The sequence below is a fragment of the Onychostruthus taczanowskii genome, unplaced genomic scaffold (assembly GCF_017590055.1).
Source record: "Onychostruthus taczanowskii isolate IOZ18803 unplaced genomic scaffold, ASM1759005v1 scaffold34, whole genome shotgun sequence".
Taxonomy (NCBI): Eukaryota; Metazoa; Chordata; class Aves; order Passeriformes; family Passeridae; genus Onychostruthus; species Onychostruthus taczanowskii.
This window is the reverse complement of record NW_024500794.1, coordinates 7,083,162-7,096,837: the sequence shown is the minus strand read 5'-3', so window position 1 is coordinate 7,096,837 and position 13,676 is coordinate 7,083,162.

The following is a 13,676-nucleotide window of genomic DNA, read 5'->3' as shown; positions in this document are numbered from 1 at the left end:
CTATTGGGAAAAGCCTTTAAATTCACAGAGACCACCAAAGTGCCCATCCAAACTTGCTTCCTTTGCCAAAGAGAGGAACTAGACACCCGTCTCAAAATAAATAGCATCCCCTCTTCCAAAATCCAAAACATCCAGGGAGTGGTCCTATACAAGGGTGTCAGAACACTGGTATTGGGCATTACCTGTGTGGGGCTCTAGATCCGCTGCACACCAAGACCCAAGCTTTTACCTTGTCCAAAAGAAGTGTGCTGGCAGAATTTCAAGAAGGCTGCCTTGAGGAACTGGAAAACACATGCCAAATCGATTCTTTCAGGAGGGAGGCTGCCTTCCAAAGATGGATACCGACTCCATGATTGTACAAATTTAGGCATTGCTTCCAAACCAAATATGCCAGGATAGAAAGTTGCTGCCGCCCTGAAGCTGCATGACACAGCTCCTTATCTGCACCTCTACCGCTGGGGCTAAGTTCTTTCCTTCCCATGAGAAAGCACTGCTGTTCTCGTTCAGGAACTTACCAAGCAAAAGTTGCATAGCATGTCCAGTACTGACTATGTCCAATGGCTCCGACACAGAAGGGGCAAGGACGGAAATGTCTTGCTGGACTATGCCTCCCCATGATACCTTATCAGCTGCCCTACCAACATTGCCACCATATCTTTTACTTCCCAAGGAAAGGCAGTCTAAGTCACTTGGCTTTGCCTTGCCTCCAGTACCGTGCCTAGTTTTCCTAGCCTACACTTGCTTTGTTTGCTTGCCTATGCCTTGCCTGGCCCTACAAATAACTTTCTGGCTTTGCTTTGCCTTGCCTGCCGCTCTCTGCCTTTCCTTCCATGCAGGTAAGGCAATGCAAAGCAAGTGTAAGCAATTGTAGGCAAGTCAAGGGAGAGGGTGGTAAGGCTGGAGCCATGAGGGAAAAGCAAAAGGAGTGGTAGGTGAGAGAAAGCCAAGGAGTTAGAGGTAAGGCTGGGCATAGGAAGGTAATGGCAACAGGAAGGGCTAGGCAAGGCAAAAGCCTGGAGGAAAACTGTAGGCAGGTCAAATGTGGGGCATGGGCATGCAAGGGAATGCAAAGCAATGGAGAATCAGCAGGGCAAGGCAAGGAAACTTGGGTTGCCAAAGCAGGCAAATGGCAGGTACATTCAAAGAATGCTGGTACACAAAAGTGGCCAAGACAGACCGCTCTGTACAGCCTTGATCTTGCATGGGCCATCTCTAATCTGCACCTAAAACGCTTGCATTACCTGCTTTCCTTTGTATGCAAAAAAACTGTCATTCTGGTCCTGAAGCCCAAGGGTGAAACATTAATTTTGTGTCCAAAATTCAAGACACGTAAGGATAGATGTCAGAAGAAAGCTGCCACGACAGATAGGTGTGCTTGCGCATGATCTCCTCCGGGCTTCTTCTCAGTTGCTCCTGAAACACTGGGGCCTTGAGAAAAAAAAGCCAGTGAAAGCCTGGAGAATCCTAGGAGAAGCAGGCAGGGCAATGCAAGTTGAAGAAATTCCACAAAAATGTATTGAATTCCAGGTGAGGGACAGGTGAGCAAGGTCATGGAAGGCAAGGAAGGAGTTCAAGGGGCAAGGCAATACAAGCGGTGGCTTTGCAAGGCAACACAAAGGAGAGGGAGGCAAGTCAATAAGAGTCCTAGTAGGAGAAGGAAACGAAAGATTGGAGCTGGACAAATGGAAAGGAAAAGGAGGATAGGTGAGCAAGGCACTGGATTGGTATGAAGGGCAAGGGAAGGACATGGGTGGGAAGGGAAGGGAAGGGAAGGGAAGGGAAGGGAAGGGAAGGGAAATGCAAGGTTGGGTAGGAAAGGCAAGGCAATGTAGGGGAGGGGTAAGCAACACAATGGGTATCTTAAGAGGAAATGTCCATGCACAGCAAGGCCAAGAGAAAAGTGGTGGAGAGGTGAAGGTAGGGGATAGGTGAGTGCAGCTGAGAAAGAAAGAAAGTGCATAGTTCTCTTGTGTGTGTAGACCGCTCTGTACAGCCTTGATCTTGCATGGGCCATCTCTAATCTGCACCTAAAACGCTTGCATTACCTGCTTTCCTTTGTATGCAAAAAAACTGTCATTCTGGTCCTGAAGCCCAAGGGTGAAACATTAATTTTGTGTCCAAAATTCAAGACACGTAAGGATAGATGTCAGAAGAAAGCTGCCACGACAGATAGGTGTGCTTGCGCATGATCTCCTCCGGGCTTCTTCTCAGTTGCTCCTGAAACACTGGGGCCTTGAGAAAAAAAAGCCAGTGAAAGCCTGGAGAATCCTAGGAGAAGCAGGCAGGGCAATGCAAGTTGAAGAAATTCCACAAAAATGTATTGAATTCCAGGTGAGGGACAGGTGAGCAAGGTCATGGAAGGCAAGGAAGGAGTTCAAGGGGCAAGGCAATACAAGCGGTGGCTTTGCAAGGCAACACAAAGGAGAGGGAGGCAAGTCAATAAGAGTCCTAGTAGGAGAAGGAAACGAAAGATTGGAGCTGGACAAATGGAAAGGAAAAGGAGGATAGGTGAGCAAGGCACTGGATTGGTATGAAGGGCAAGGGAAGGACATGGGTGGGAAGGGAAGGGAAGGGAAGGGAAGGGAAGGGAAGGGAAGGGAAATGCAAGGTTGGGTAGGAAAGGCAAGGCAATGTAGGGGAGGGGTAAGCAACACAATGGGTATCTTAAGAGGAAATGTCCATGCACGGCAAGGCCAAGAGAAAAGTGGTGGAGAGGTGAAGGTAGGGGATAGGTGAGTGCAGCTGAGAAAGAAAGAAAGTGCATAGTTCTCTTGTGTGTGTATGTGAAGTTTGCAGGATGTAAAGCAAAGAAAGCTGTCTCTTGATTGTGGAGTGAACAGATGTGTTCAAACATAAGTGGCAAGGTCCAAGCAACTTTTTCATATTGGCACATCTGTGTGTGCGAGACATAGCCAGAAACTTCATCGTTTAGATTCAGACTGCAAGCAGGACACAGAATGTGACTCTGTGAATAGCTGAGCAGGAAAACACATAACATCAGCAGAACAGCAGAAGCAGTTTGTGCAAGGAGGAGATGGACTCCAGCAATATGACAATGCACTTAGCTGAGAAGCAAAGTGCAATGCCTCAGTGTGTGCTCTGAAAATAAAAGGCTGCAAGGCAGAGGCAAGGGGACAGGTCAGTGAAAGCTTTCTGTCCTGGTACACTGAGCTGTTTGAAGGTGAGCCACTGATCAGTTTCTAAGGACTCTGTGGCACTGAGAGGATGTGCTTTTCCATGTAGCTGCGAGAGGAAGGTGAAAGCCAGGCCTGACTTTTGGCTGTGACACTTGTTGCAAGGAAGAAGCTGCTGGATGTTTTAAGCTTTTGGGATCTGCGAGAGTGAAAGATCTCGCTGGTACCTCATTAAACTAATGACTGTTGATCATCTGGCTGAATCTATGACATAAACCAGAAGTGAGATTTTCCCCCATTCACCCCAGTTTTCTCACCTTTTCATTTAGTAGCCTGAGGCTTTTTGAGGATACTGTCAAACGCCCTGCCATGAAAACCAGAAGTGTCTCAGTTCACCTGCTAAAAACCATGGAAAACAGCTAAAGTCAATTTCAGAATTCCCCTGAGCAGAGCTGGTGTATGAGTACCTGAAATTACCATTGCGAATATTTGCAAGAATTACCATTTTATTACACAAACATTTGAAATACAGCAGCAGCTTCATCTTGTTGTTGTAGTCCTTGGAAATTTTGCTATTTACTGAAACAGGAAACAGATCAAACACGAGAAGCTTAATAATCCAAGCTCACTGGCCATTGTGCAAATAGCACTTGATTAATTCAAGGTACCATTGTAACCTATAGAATGGCTCTGTGCAGGAAAATGGAAGTGTCCTTCTTCACAGGGGCAGAAAACCTTTCTACCACATGAACCCTGGGAGTAATCCATCATGCCTCAGTGTGCTGCAGCTGGTCAGAGAGCTACATGGTGGGTCTCTGTGCCCATGGCACTCTCAGGGCTCAAGGCCCCACATAAAGTCCCCACCTTACAGACATACAAGTAAAGCCCACCAAAAATGCAGTTCTCCAGACAGCTCACTGAAACCAGCTAGGAGTTCCCAGCATCACTCGGGGCAATTCTTTCCACAAATAGGTTTGGTTTTAATGAATCCAGAACAAAGTTGCATTTTTCTGGTCTTTACCTCTCTAAGGTATTTTATGTAACACGGCAAGAATAAATTTGTTTAGACAATGATAAATAACAGAGGGGGTAATGTACCTTTTGCTGCTATCTTCTTTTGCTGCTCCATTTTGCTTGCTTTGCTATCACTTTCTGACAAATAAATGGTAGCGAAATACCTCCTCAAGTCTTGCTGTGAAGACAGACTGTCAGAAACTTTGAACCTTTACAAGATCCTTGTACCATGTGTCTTGGTCAATTTGTATGCAGATCCTTTCTTCCAGCAGGACTTTTTTGCACCATTAGCGCACGCTGAACTGAATCCAGTACAAAAGCAGCAAATATAGGAACCTTTCTCTTTTAATTTGACGGGTGATAAAAATGCATATCAAATAAAAGCATTTTAGAGCAGCAGGAAGATTTTATATGTAGCTAGCAAATAATAAAAAGATGCATATTTACAGGTTGGGTTCCTGTCAAAATTTACAGGAATTCCAGGCAAAAACATAGCTTAGTAAATGGCAAATCTAAATCACTGTAAGAAAAGTGACATGAAAAAGAGCAAGAGGAAAAGAGTAAAAAGAAAACCAAAAAGAAAACCGAAGGAAGCCAGAAATAAGGCACAACCTCTCCTCCTTTTCTGCTTACTACAGTACCTTAGAAGTAACTTCGAGTACCTACAATCGTAAGTAGAAAACTGTGCCAAGAACAATTGTGGAAAACTGTGCTATCCAAACGGAAACATTTGGTTTGCTTTCATGACGATTAAATCTGCATGCAATGCATAAGGTAGGGGTGTGTTTTGTATATTCAGAAACAATTTAAAAATATTTCCAAATTGAAGGGACTACTTTTTGTTTGTTTTTAATTACTTGGCTAAATATGGCACACATTAAAATACTGCAGACATGTCATTCATTTTAGAGTTGGCAACTGCAAGGGAGGGAAGCATTTTGTGTCCTTAAAAAAGTAAAGTATTGGAGGGTGCTTTTGTTACTTGCTTAGAAGTCAGAATATGCTAAAAGATGCTGGCTGGGGACTTAAAATGAATGAATGATTTGCTGTCAGTAGGTCAAATGACATTAGCTCTCAAACAGAAAAAAGTAGTCTTATTCCACATGCCAATTCTAAAGTAGATTAATAACCCTTAAGCACAGTATGGATATGAAGAGGTATATGACATAAAAGGTTAAGTAACGCTGTTGATGGCAAAAGGCTTACCTGCTTCATACAAATACAGGAGATAAAATACTATTTTTACACAAACATTGCTAATCAGAGCTTTCCTTGAAAAGTTTCAATTCTGAGTGACAGAAAGTGACTCAATCATGACAGTAAAATTTATTCAATCATGAGTAAAATCCTTAGTGTGAACTAAGTACCTTAAGCAAAGGGTATCTCAAGCATGACTTGTATTTGATGCATAAAAAGGCAACTTGGCCTGTGTTTCTCACATCTACTCCATTAAAAAGCTTACTCTGTCTCAGATTCCTTTTCAGGATACCAACACAAGCCGTGAAACTGCATGAGAAGGATGATTTGAAGAAGGATATATTAGAAGAACGGAATAATGGTTAATGTTCTTTTGCCTCCAACTTCTTTGTTTGCCCTTTTTAATGTTTTAAGTCCTTTTTGTTATCACCATGGTAGCACTGCAGCAAGTGTTCAGTTCTAAGCTGTCCATATTGCCAGCTTCTGGACTACCTTCAGAAAACTTCCCACTGATTTCATATAGAAATCACAAGCAGTAGAGATGACTAAGACTGCAAAAATCTTCTTATCTCCTTCTAGAGCAGGACCATGTCTTTGAGCCACTCTTAGCTAGATAACTGTCATCAGTCATGAGAGAGTCTCATGTTCAAAAGCTAAGCAATGACAGCTGTAAATGACAAAAAGCACACTGAAATTCTCTTTGGACTCCAACACAGAGCAATGAAGGAGCTTGAATTCACCTTCTTGGGAAGTTTTAAAATGCACATTAAGTTTAGAACAGGAGCTGAGCCATTGTAACCTTTGTTGAGTATGTCTGTGTAGACAGTCCCAGAGTTTCCATCACTACAGAAGGAATGTCATTTAACCCATGTTATCATCACTGGCTGCTAAGCTGCAGTTACTGCAGAGTATCTGCCACGTATTTTATTGGGTGGGATTTTATGTGTAATCCCTGAGTAACATTTCAGAAAGTAGTATTTTGTACGGAGGGGGGGAAACCCCCAATTCAGAAATATTTCAAATAATGGTTACATTTGAAAGTAAAAAAATATCTAAAACCTTTCATTTCCAGACATATTACCAGCAAAAACTGTACCAGAATTTATGACGCTTTTGATTATGACAGCAGAAGTCTACCATGGGCGCTCTTGCTCTGGAATATTCCTTAAGAAACAAAGTCCTTGATAGAAATAAAACAAAATTGGACAAAATATTGGGCTGGATGACTTCAAAGGCTATGTACTAAAGGCCAAACACTTGTAATAATAGTAATGATAGGACTAAAAGTTACACATCAGTACAGCATAACACAGTTCAAAGATATCTTGTGTCTTAATGTTCTCACAGAAGACTGTAAAAAAAAAATCACTATTTTTGTGGGTTTGTTTTATCCCTTTAGATGTACCTTCTGCTTATTTCCACAGTATGAGAATGTTTATGACAAGATTGGATGACCTCATGCAACCTTCTATAAGTAAAGAAAGAGAAGTCAGAAAAGAAAGGCAAAATTGTTAATTGCAGGTGGAAAGAAAGAGGCCAACAAAACAAAAAAAGAAAAATATTAATTAAAAACCCCACTGTTTTCTGTGAAAAGTAAAGGCACAGACAAGAAAGAACAACTGCAAAATTCTCAGTAGAAAAACATAGTTTATCTGGCTCTAGCATTTTGTGGTACATTTCTTGCTGTTTTCTCATGCCAAGCATCTTAACCATTGAAGGTGTCCCTTTTCTCTTTCTGGAATACAGCTAGAAAGATTGCTGTGTCACTGCTGACAAGCTGCTATTGTCAGAGGTGTCCAGCTGAAAGTCCTATATCAACTGATTTGCTCTGTCACTTTAATATGGCATGACTTCAACCACTTACCTGAAGTTTCAGCACCTGAAGTTGCCCAGCCCTACAATTTTTTGCCCTTTGAATGGTTATGCTCCTTGGCAACTGGCATTTGTAAGTACATGAAACTATGCAGAATTTGCACTATGAGATGATACCAAATGAGTCACATCAGTAGATTAACTAGGGCGTGCAAAGCAGAGAGGGGGGAATTAGAGCACAAGAGAGTACACAAGAAGAGAGTACAATCTTCTTGTTTTCTGCACTGAGGTAGCACCATAGAAATCAAAATTAACACAAATCCTCCTAGGGGTAATTTTTACAAAAGACAAAGACTTCCTTTTGTGTTCACAGACCTGGAATATTTAGCTTTGGAATATTAACTCAGTTACAAATGGAACTGCAGGAGGGAGCCACCATTCTCACGATTAACCTTGATATGTGTATAACCTTTCATGGGGATCCATCTTTGTCACGCACATCACATTTTATAAGAGAAGAGGCATTGTTGAATGGCTTCAGTGAAAAAAGCCTTAAATGTACTCTGAAAGGAATGAGCATCCAAAGGAGAGAGTCTTTCAAGAAAGCTTGAGATATTGCCTGTGATGAAATACCTTCTAAGAGGTTCACTTCAGGTACCAAATTCTCCATCCAAATACTGGCAGATTAGTCAGAGGAGAAAAGCAATGTTTTTGAATGGTCCTTTGGGAAGACAAGGCTTGCAGGGAATTTAGTACTTGCTGGTATAGCCTACATTCCAGGAAGAGTATTAAATACTGAAATACAACCTATGGAAGATCAAGTCTTTGTGAATGTGAAAGTCCAGTGCATGGCAGTCTCAGAAAGGAACCCATCAAAGCCTTTGAAATGCCAACACACAAGGTGTGAATTTGCAGTGTTTTTAGCAAACCACAGCAAAACGCAGGTGACAAAATGAAGCCATTTGGTCACATGCAGTATGAAGCAGTATGAAAGGGGAAAGCAGCTGAGAGCATCAACCCTGTTAAGTAGTCTCAGTATTCTTATTGACAATTAGCAGAAATTTTAAATAAGTCTATGAAAATTACAAATGAGGCAAAAGAAAAGGGAGCAATGACTACTCTGGCATAGTGTTTCCTAACAGGGATCTTCAAAATGTAAAGATTGTATCATCCTTTAAACTGAAGGAAGGTACTAAAATGACAGTAGGGAAATGGTATCAGATGCTAGAAAGACTCTGGGCAGTGTACTTATAGACAGAAATGCCACTGATGGAAAACCAACTAAACTGGCACCAATGCAGCAGCATTGTACTAAAGCCCAGAAATGTCCACCACTTCACTGTCTGCCATTCCGTTAATATGCACATAGCAGCTCTGCAACATTCCTACTGATCATCTCCTTGGAAGACTGGGAGTGAGGGTCCGTAGTGATGCAGAGTCCCCAGGCAGGTGCAAAGGAGAGCTGCTTTACTGCAAAAACCAGGCTTTTGAAGCAGTCAGGCCTTTCTCAGTTACATAGCTTTAACCCATAATAAACATAATTCAACCAACCACCATACATCACAACGTGAACACACAATGGTTATAGAACTTGTTTATCTACCTCTAATTCAGCTGCGTCACTTTCCCATAGTCCTTTTCTACTTAGCCAAAGTAACAGGCCTCAGCCGTGGTTTTACAAGGCCTTCCTTTTGTAATATTATACCTATATGCAACAGCAAACCACTGGTTTCTTCAGTGCCAAAAGTTTAGGTAGATGATTTGCATCTGCCCTTCAAGTGAAACACACTGTGGAGAGGAAATCCTGTCGGAGAAGTTCAGTCATTCCATTTTCTAGACAGGCCAAATAAAAAGAAAAACAAGCTGTAGGATTGTGTACCTGCTATTACAAAACACCTGCTGCTGTCTGACAATGAACTAGCAGAAAATCAGCAAAAATGAGACGAGGCAAACAACCCTTTGAAGGGAATAATGATGTGATAACTAAAAACATTTCCAGGCTATTGAGATGCTTTAAATGTCAGCAAAGGATTGAGAGCAGAGGCTGAACTAATGAGGAAAGATAGAGATTAAAAGAATCCCAAGAAAAATGACCAAGAATTCTGAAAGATATGGGCAACTGACCTGTTTAAGCCTTAAGGAACTCAGTGACCACTGATTTAGATAGGCCATTCCAGTTAATTTACAGGTGCACCTTCCATTCCTTTTTCACCTGTCAGCATCACAGGGTGAATTGTGACCATGGAGTTACAATTATTTGGATTCTATTCTTAGCTTTAGGAGAGAAGTACAGCAGCTGAAGTACCTATTACTGATGTGATACTCAGGAACACAGATTTGACACATTTCATTCAAGTCCAATCACAAATAGCAATACTAGGAGGATAGGATTAGCCTCTTCTCATGACGCTCTTGTTTTACAGCCTGCTCTGATTCTGGTGAAACTTTTTAATTAGCTTCTCTCTAAAAAGGAGAAAGTCCAACTGAATTTCCCTCCCTACTGGTGGAGGTTTAGCATTCAGTTTGTTGAGCCTAAAAATGGAATTGGAACTAGCAGGAATTATTGTCTTTTAAGCATCTGGTCCATGAAGACAATCTCAGTTTGATAAAAGCCTACATGCTATTGGCTAAAGAATATTCTGTTTCCCCCAATGCATGCAATTTAATCCAACTTTCTGTAACAAACTCCAGTAAAACAAAATCCAGTAATACAAAGCCACAAATATCAGGAAGAATTGTTTCACCATTTAGGGAAGCAACCTTCTCACCTTCTTTTGGAATGAGCATAATCTGATAGCTAAAGTAACAAACTTGAGGACAGAAATCTCCCTACTACTGAGAAGTTGCTGACAGGGAACCACCTAAGTTCTGTGACTTTCCCCTTTGCATTCATTGGTCAAGCCTAGTAGCCTAAAATTCATGGGGTCAATCAAAGACAAATGCTAATCTAGTCAGAGGTCTATGAAAGGTCCAAAAATAATTGAAGTTCTGCTTAGACAATGGCAATGGAACCAGAGGTACCAATCTGGTTACTTGCAACATATCCCTAAAACTCATTCCCTTATATTCATAACTAATGTATAGCCACCAGTACAATCAGGAAAAGATGAAACTTACTGATGTCAGCAAGGGAAGGATTTTAAAGAACTATTCCCATTAATCATCATACAGACAGTAACTCTGCCATTAAAATCAAAGCCCTTTTAGTAAGTACCACTTGTGGGAAATGCAGGACTCCTGGACAATAGACCAATATGATTAAGCAGAAGCTGTTTATTGTTTACATTATGCATTTATACATTCTAACTCTCTGCACACGCTAGTCCCACATTTCTTATTGGTGCCTTTGCCTTGTCCTCATGTTCTGTATGCACCTCTCAGAAGATGTGTTTGGTTACAGCCCAGGTGTTTTGCTGCCCCCCATTATCAAGTTCTTGTGGTCTGGAATTTGGTTTCTCAGCTTCTTTCTTATTTTAGCACAGCTTATGTCTCAGTAACCTTGATGAATTCCAGAGGGCCCTGAGAATATTCTGAGAAGAACAGTTACGAGCTGGATGGCTGGTGCACACTGTAGTCTAAGTGGTTCAGACACATTGATACAATTCCCCCTTCTTCTTCTTGCACCAGCCAGACCCTTTCCACTGTATTTTCTACCAAGCGGCTCACCAATTTCATGATGCATGGAATAACACAAAGTAATATAATAATGACTACTAGTAATAACAAAGCTCCCTTTACGATATCTTTCAAATATCCAGTTCTTCCCCATCCCTCAAACCATTCACCCAAACCCCAGTCATTTGCAGTCAACTTCTTCATGTTATCTTGTAGTTGTTTGAGTTTCCTGTGAATAGATGCAGAATGGTCAGAGAGGTTCATACAACACATTCCTTCAAACTCCTCACACTTGTGCTCATGTGCTAACAACAACAAATCTATAGCAGCTCTATTTTGCAGTGTGCCATGTCTAGTACTATCTCTGTCAGTGAGCATCTGATTTAAAATAGCTGAAGTTACCTTTAGTTGTTTGACCATCCAGCATCTCAATTTATTAAGCGTAGCCAAAGCTTGAGCAGCAGCAACACCTGGAGTAAGGAATGATGCTATTATTTGTGCTGGAGTGCCCCAAAACTCTACACAATTGTCACAATCAGGTCTTAAGCTTGTGATTGCTCTTTCAGTTCTCTTGCTATGCCCCACCCTCCAAATAGTCTGATTCAGCATTTTGTGCATACTAGCAGCAAACATGGTTAGTTTTCCTAAGTAACAAGGACTAAATTAATTACTTGGAATTGTGGGCCATGCCCTATCCCCACAGATTAAAAAGACACCTGCTGGAAACTATTTTACAGTTGCATTTGTACCAGCACTTCCAGGATAAGTCCAATTGTGGCAATATTTGGTCACTTTCTCATACCATGGAGAATTGGGATTAAGGATGACACAATTATTTTTGTGTCATGGGACTACGGCGTTGCTCACAGAAGGTGACTGTAGGTTTAAAAAGTGGTTAAAAAACAGGCAATAATTTCCAGGTACTGATCCTAACAAATCTAATTCTTGGGGCTCTAGACCGCTTTCATTCTGTGATTGTGTTATTGTACCTGCTTGGAAGCCCTTGCCGTTTGCCTTAGTCCCCAGCCTTTAGCATAAATCCAATTTTGTACCACCGCTGGCTATGTTGCACCAGTGATCCTTTGCGCTTGGTTTATTTGCTTCCACCTGTGGTTTTCCTCCAACTCCTACCCATTTTGCAAAACCAGTAAGGTTACTTATTGGGATACCAATTAAACATATGCAGAAAGGATCTCCTGGGATGGTTAAGGACAAACGAAATAAATCCACCCCAGTAGCATTGGCCCAAGTAAGCCACATATTCTGTCGATGCCATCCCGGCGGGTTAGTGTCTTCTGCACTACAGATGTTGCCACATATCACAAGTAACACAGAGAAACCTCCAAAAACCTGCACATCTAATTTAAGACTATTCTTCATCCTTAGCACTGGCAAAGAACCCTTCCCCTATGAGATTAGGGATAAAATCCAGATTGACTGTGCCTCTTGCTCTTTGTGCTCTTCTCCTATTCCGTCTTCTTTGGTTCTCGTCCTCCCACCCTTGCTTTGTTTGTTCCCAATGCTCAGGTCTAACTTCCCACATCCCAGGAATAAATATTCCTTTTCCTCATTCAATAGCCTTGATCTTCTCTCCTTGATTCTCTCTCTCCTTTGTCCCGAGCTTCCAAAGTTTGCTATACCACTGAATAGCCTGTCCCAATTGCTCCCAAGACTCAAACTAACTCAGCATTCCTTGACAGGTTTCAGGGGAATTAACCATTATTCCTGTCATTTGGGATAACACCACCCAGGTTATTAAATTTTGGGGAGTGAAGATGTCTGCACTCTATACACCTGTGGAAGTTCCTCCTTTTAAACTCATTCCACCTATCTGATCCACACTCCATATGTTCTAATCTCACCCGAGGATAACAAAAGCGTTCACAATTCTGAGGGCAACTGATGTTTTCAGGAAGCGCTGGTTATTGGTTCATTGTTGATATTAGGGATCAGAGTGTCCTTCTGAAGCCAGGGATGAACCCATTTCGCTGGTATCCATCAGGGTTCTTTGTCTGTAATGATACAAACATAACCTCTTCCCCACATCAGTAAATCTGCAGGTCCTTCTCATAACCCTGTCATAGGATTTTTATAATAAACTTTTGGTCGCTGCTGTACCAATTCAGAATCTTGCTGCAAACCTGAGTAATGTGTTATTGCTAGTGGCTCACTACGATTACCTACTAATCACAGAAGATGTATAACACAGGCTGCTTTCAGCACTCTGTCCTGTGCGGTCAGCCCATCCTCCCCTGTTTTTTGTTTATCAAACAGTCCTTTCAGTATCTGATGTGTGTGGCAGTGGAGGTTTGAAGATGTTTAGTCTCTCTCAGACTGTGGCAGTGGGGGTTTGAAGATTATATGTTTAGTCTCTGTCTAAATTTGTTTACCACCTGTCTTCCTGTCTTTTTTCCCTGACAGTTATGATAATTCTAGATTCTTCCCTATCCACCAAAATCCTGCCCCTGCAGCCTGTCATAATTTGCTATACCCATTTATCCAGAAGATTCACTGTCATTTATGATATTTTCCTTCTCTCATTGGTACATACCTTTCCTGCTCCATTTTGTGTTTACATGTGTCCCCCGGACCCCTCCTATCTAGCCCTTGATTCATGAGACAATCTCCTCCTGGGAATCCACCCCCCCCTCCATAAAAACTGCTGTTTTTCTCTGTTTCCTGCTCTTTGCCACTGCTCCCTCTTCAAGCCGCGCGGCTTCCACACTCCACCCGCACCTGAGTGGCCCTGCAGTTTGCAGCCTCAGTGCTGCTCTCCACCACAAGAAAGAAGAACATCCGCGCATCATTGTGTCACCTGCCCCGCTTGAGTTCCACTCCTGCCATGGGAAAGAACACCTGAGTGGTGCTGCGACACCTGTGCTGCTTCTGTGTGGCATTGAAGCT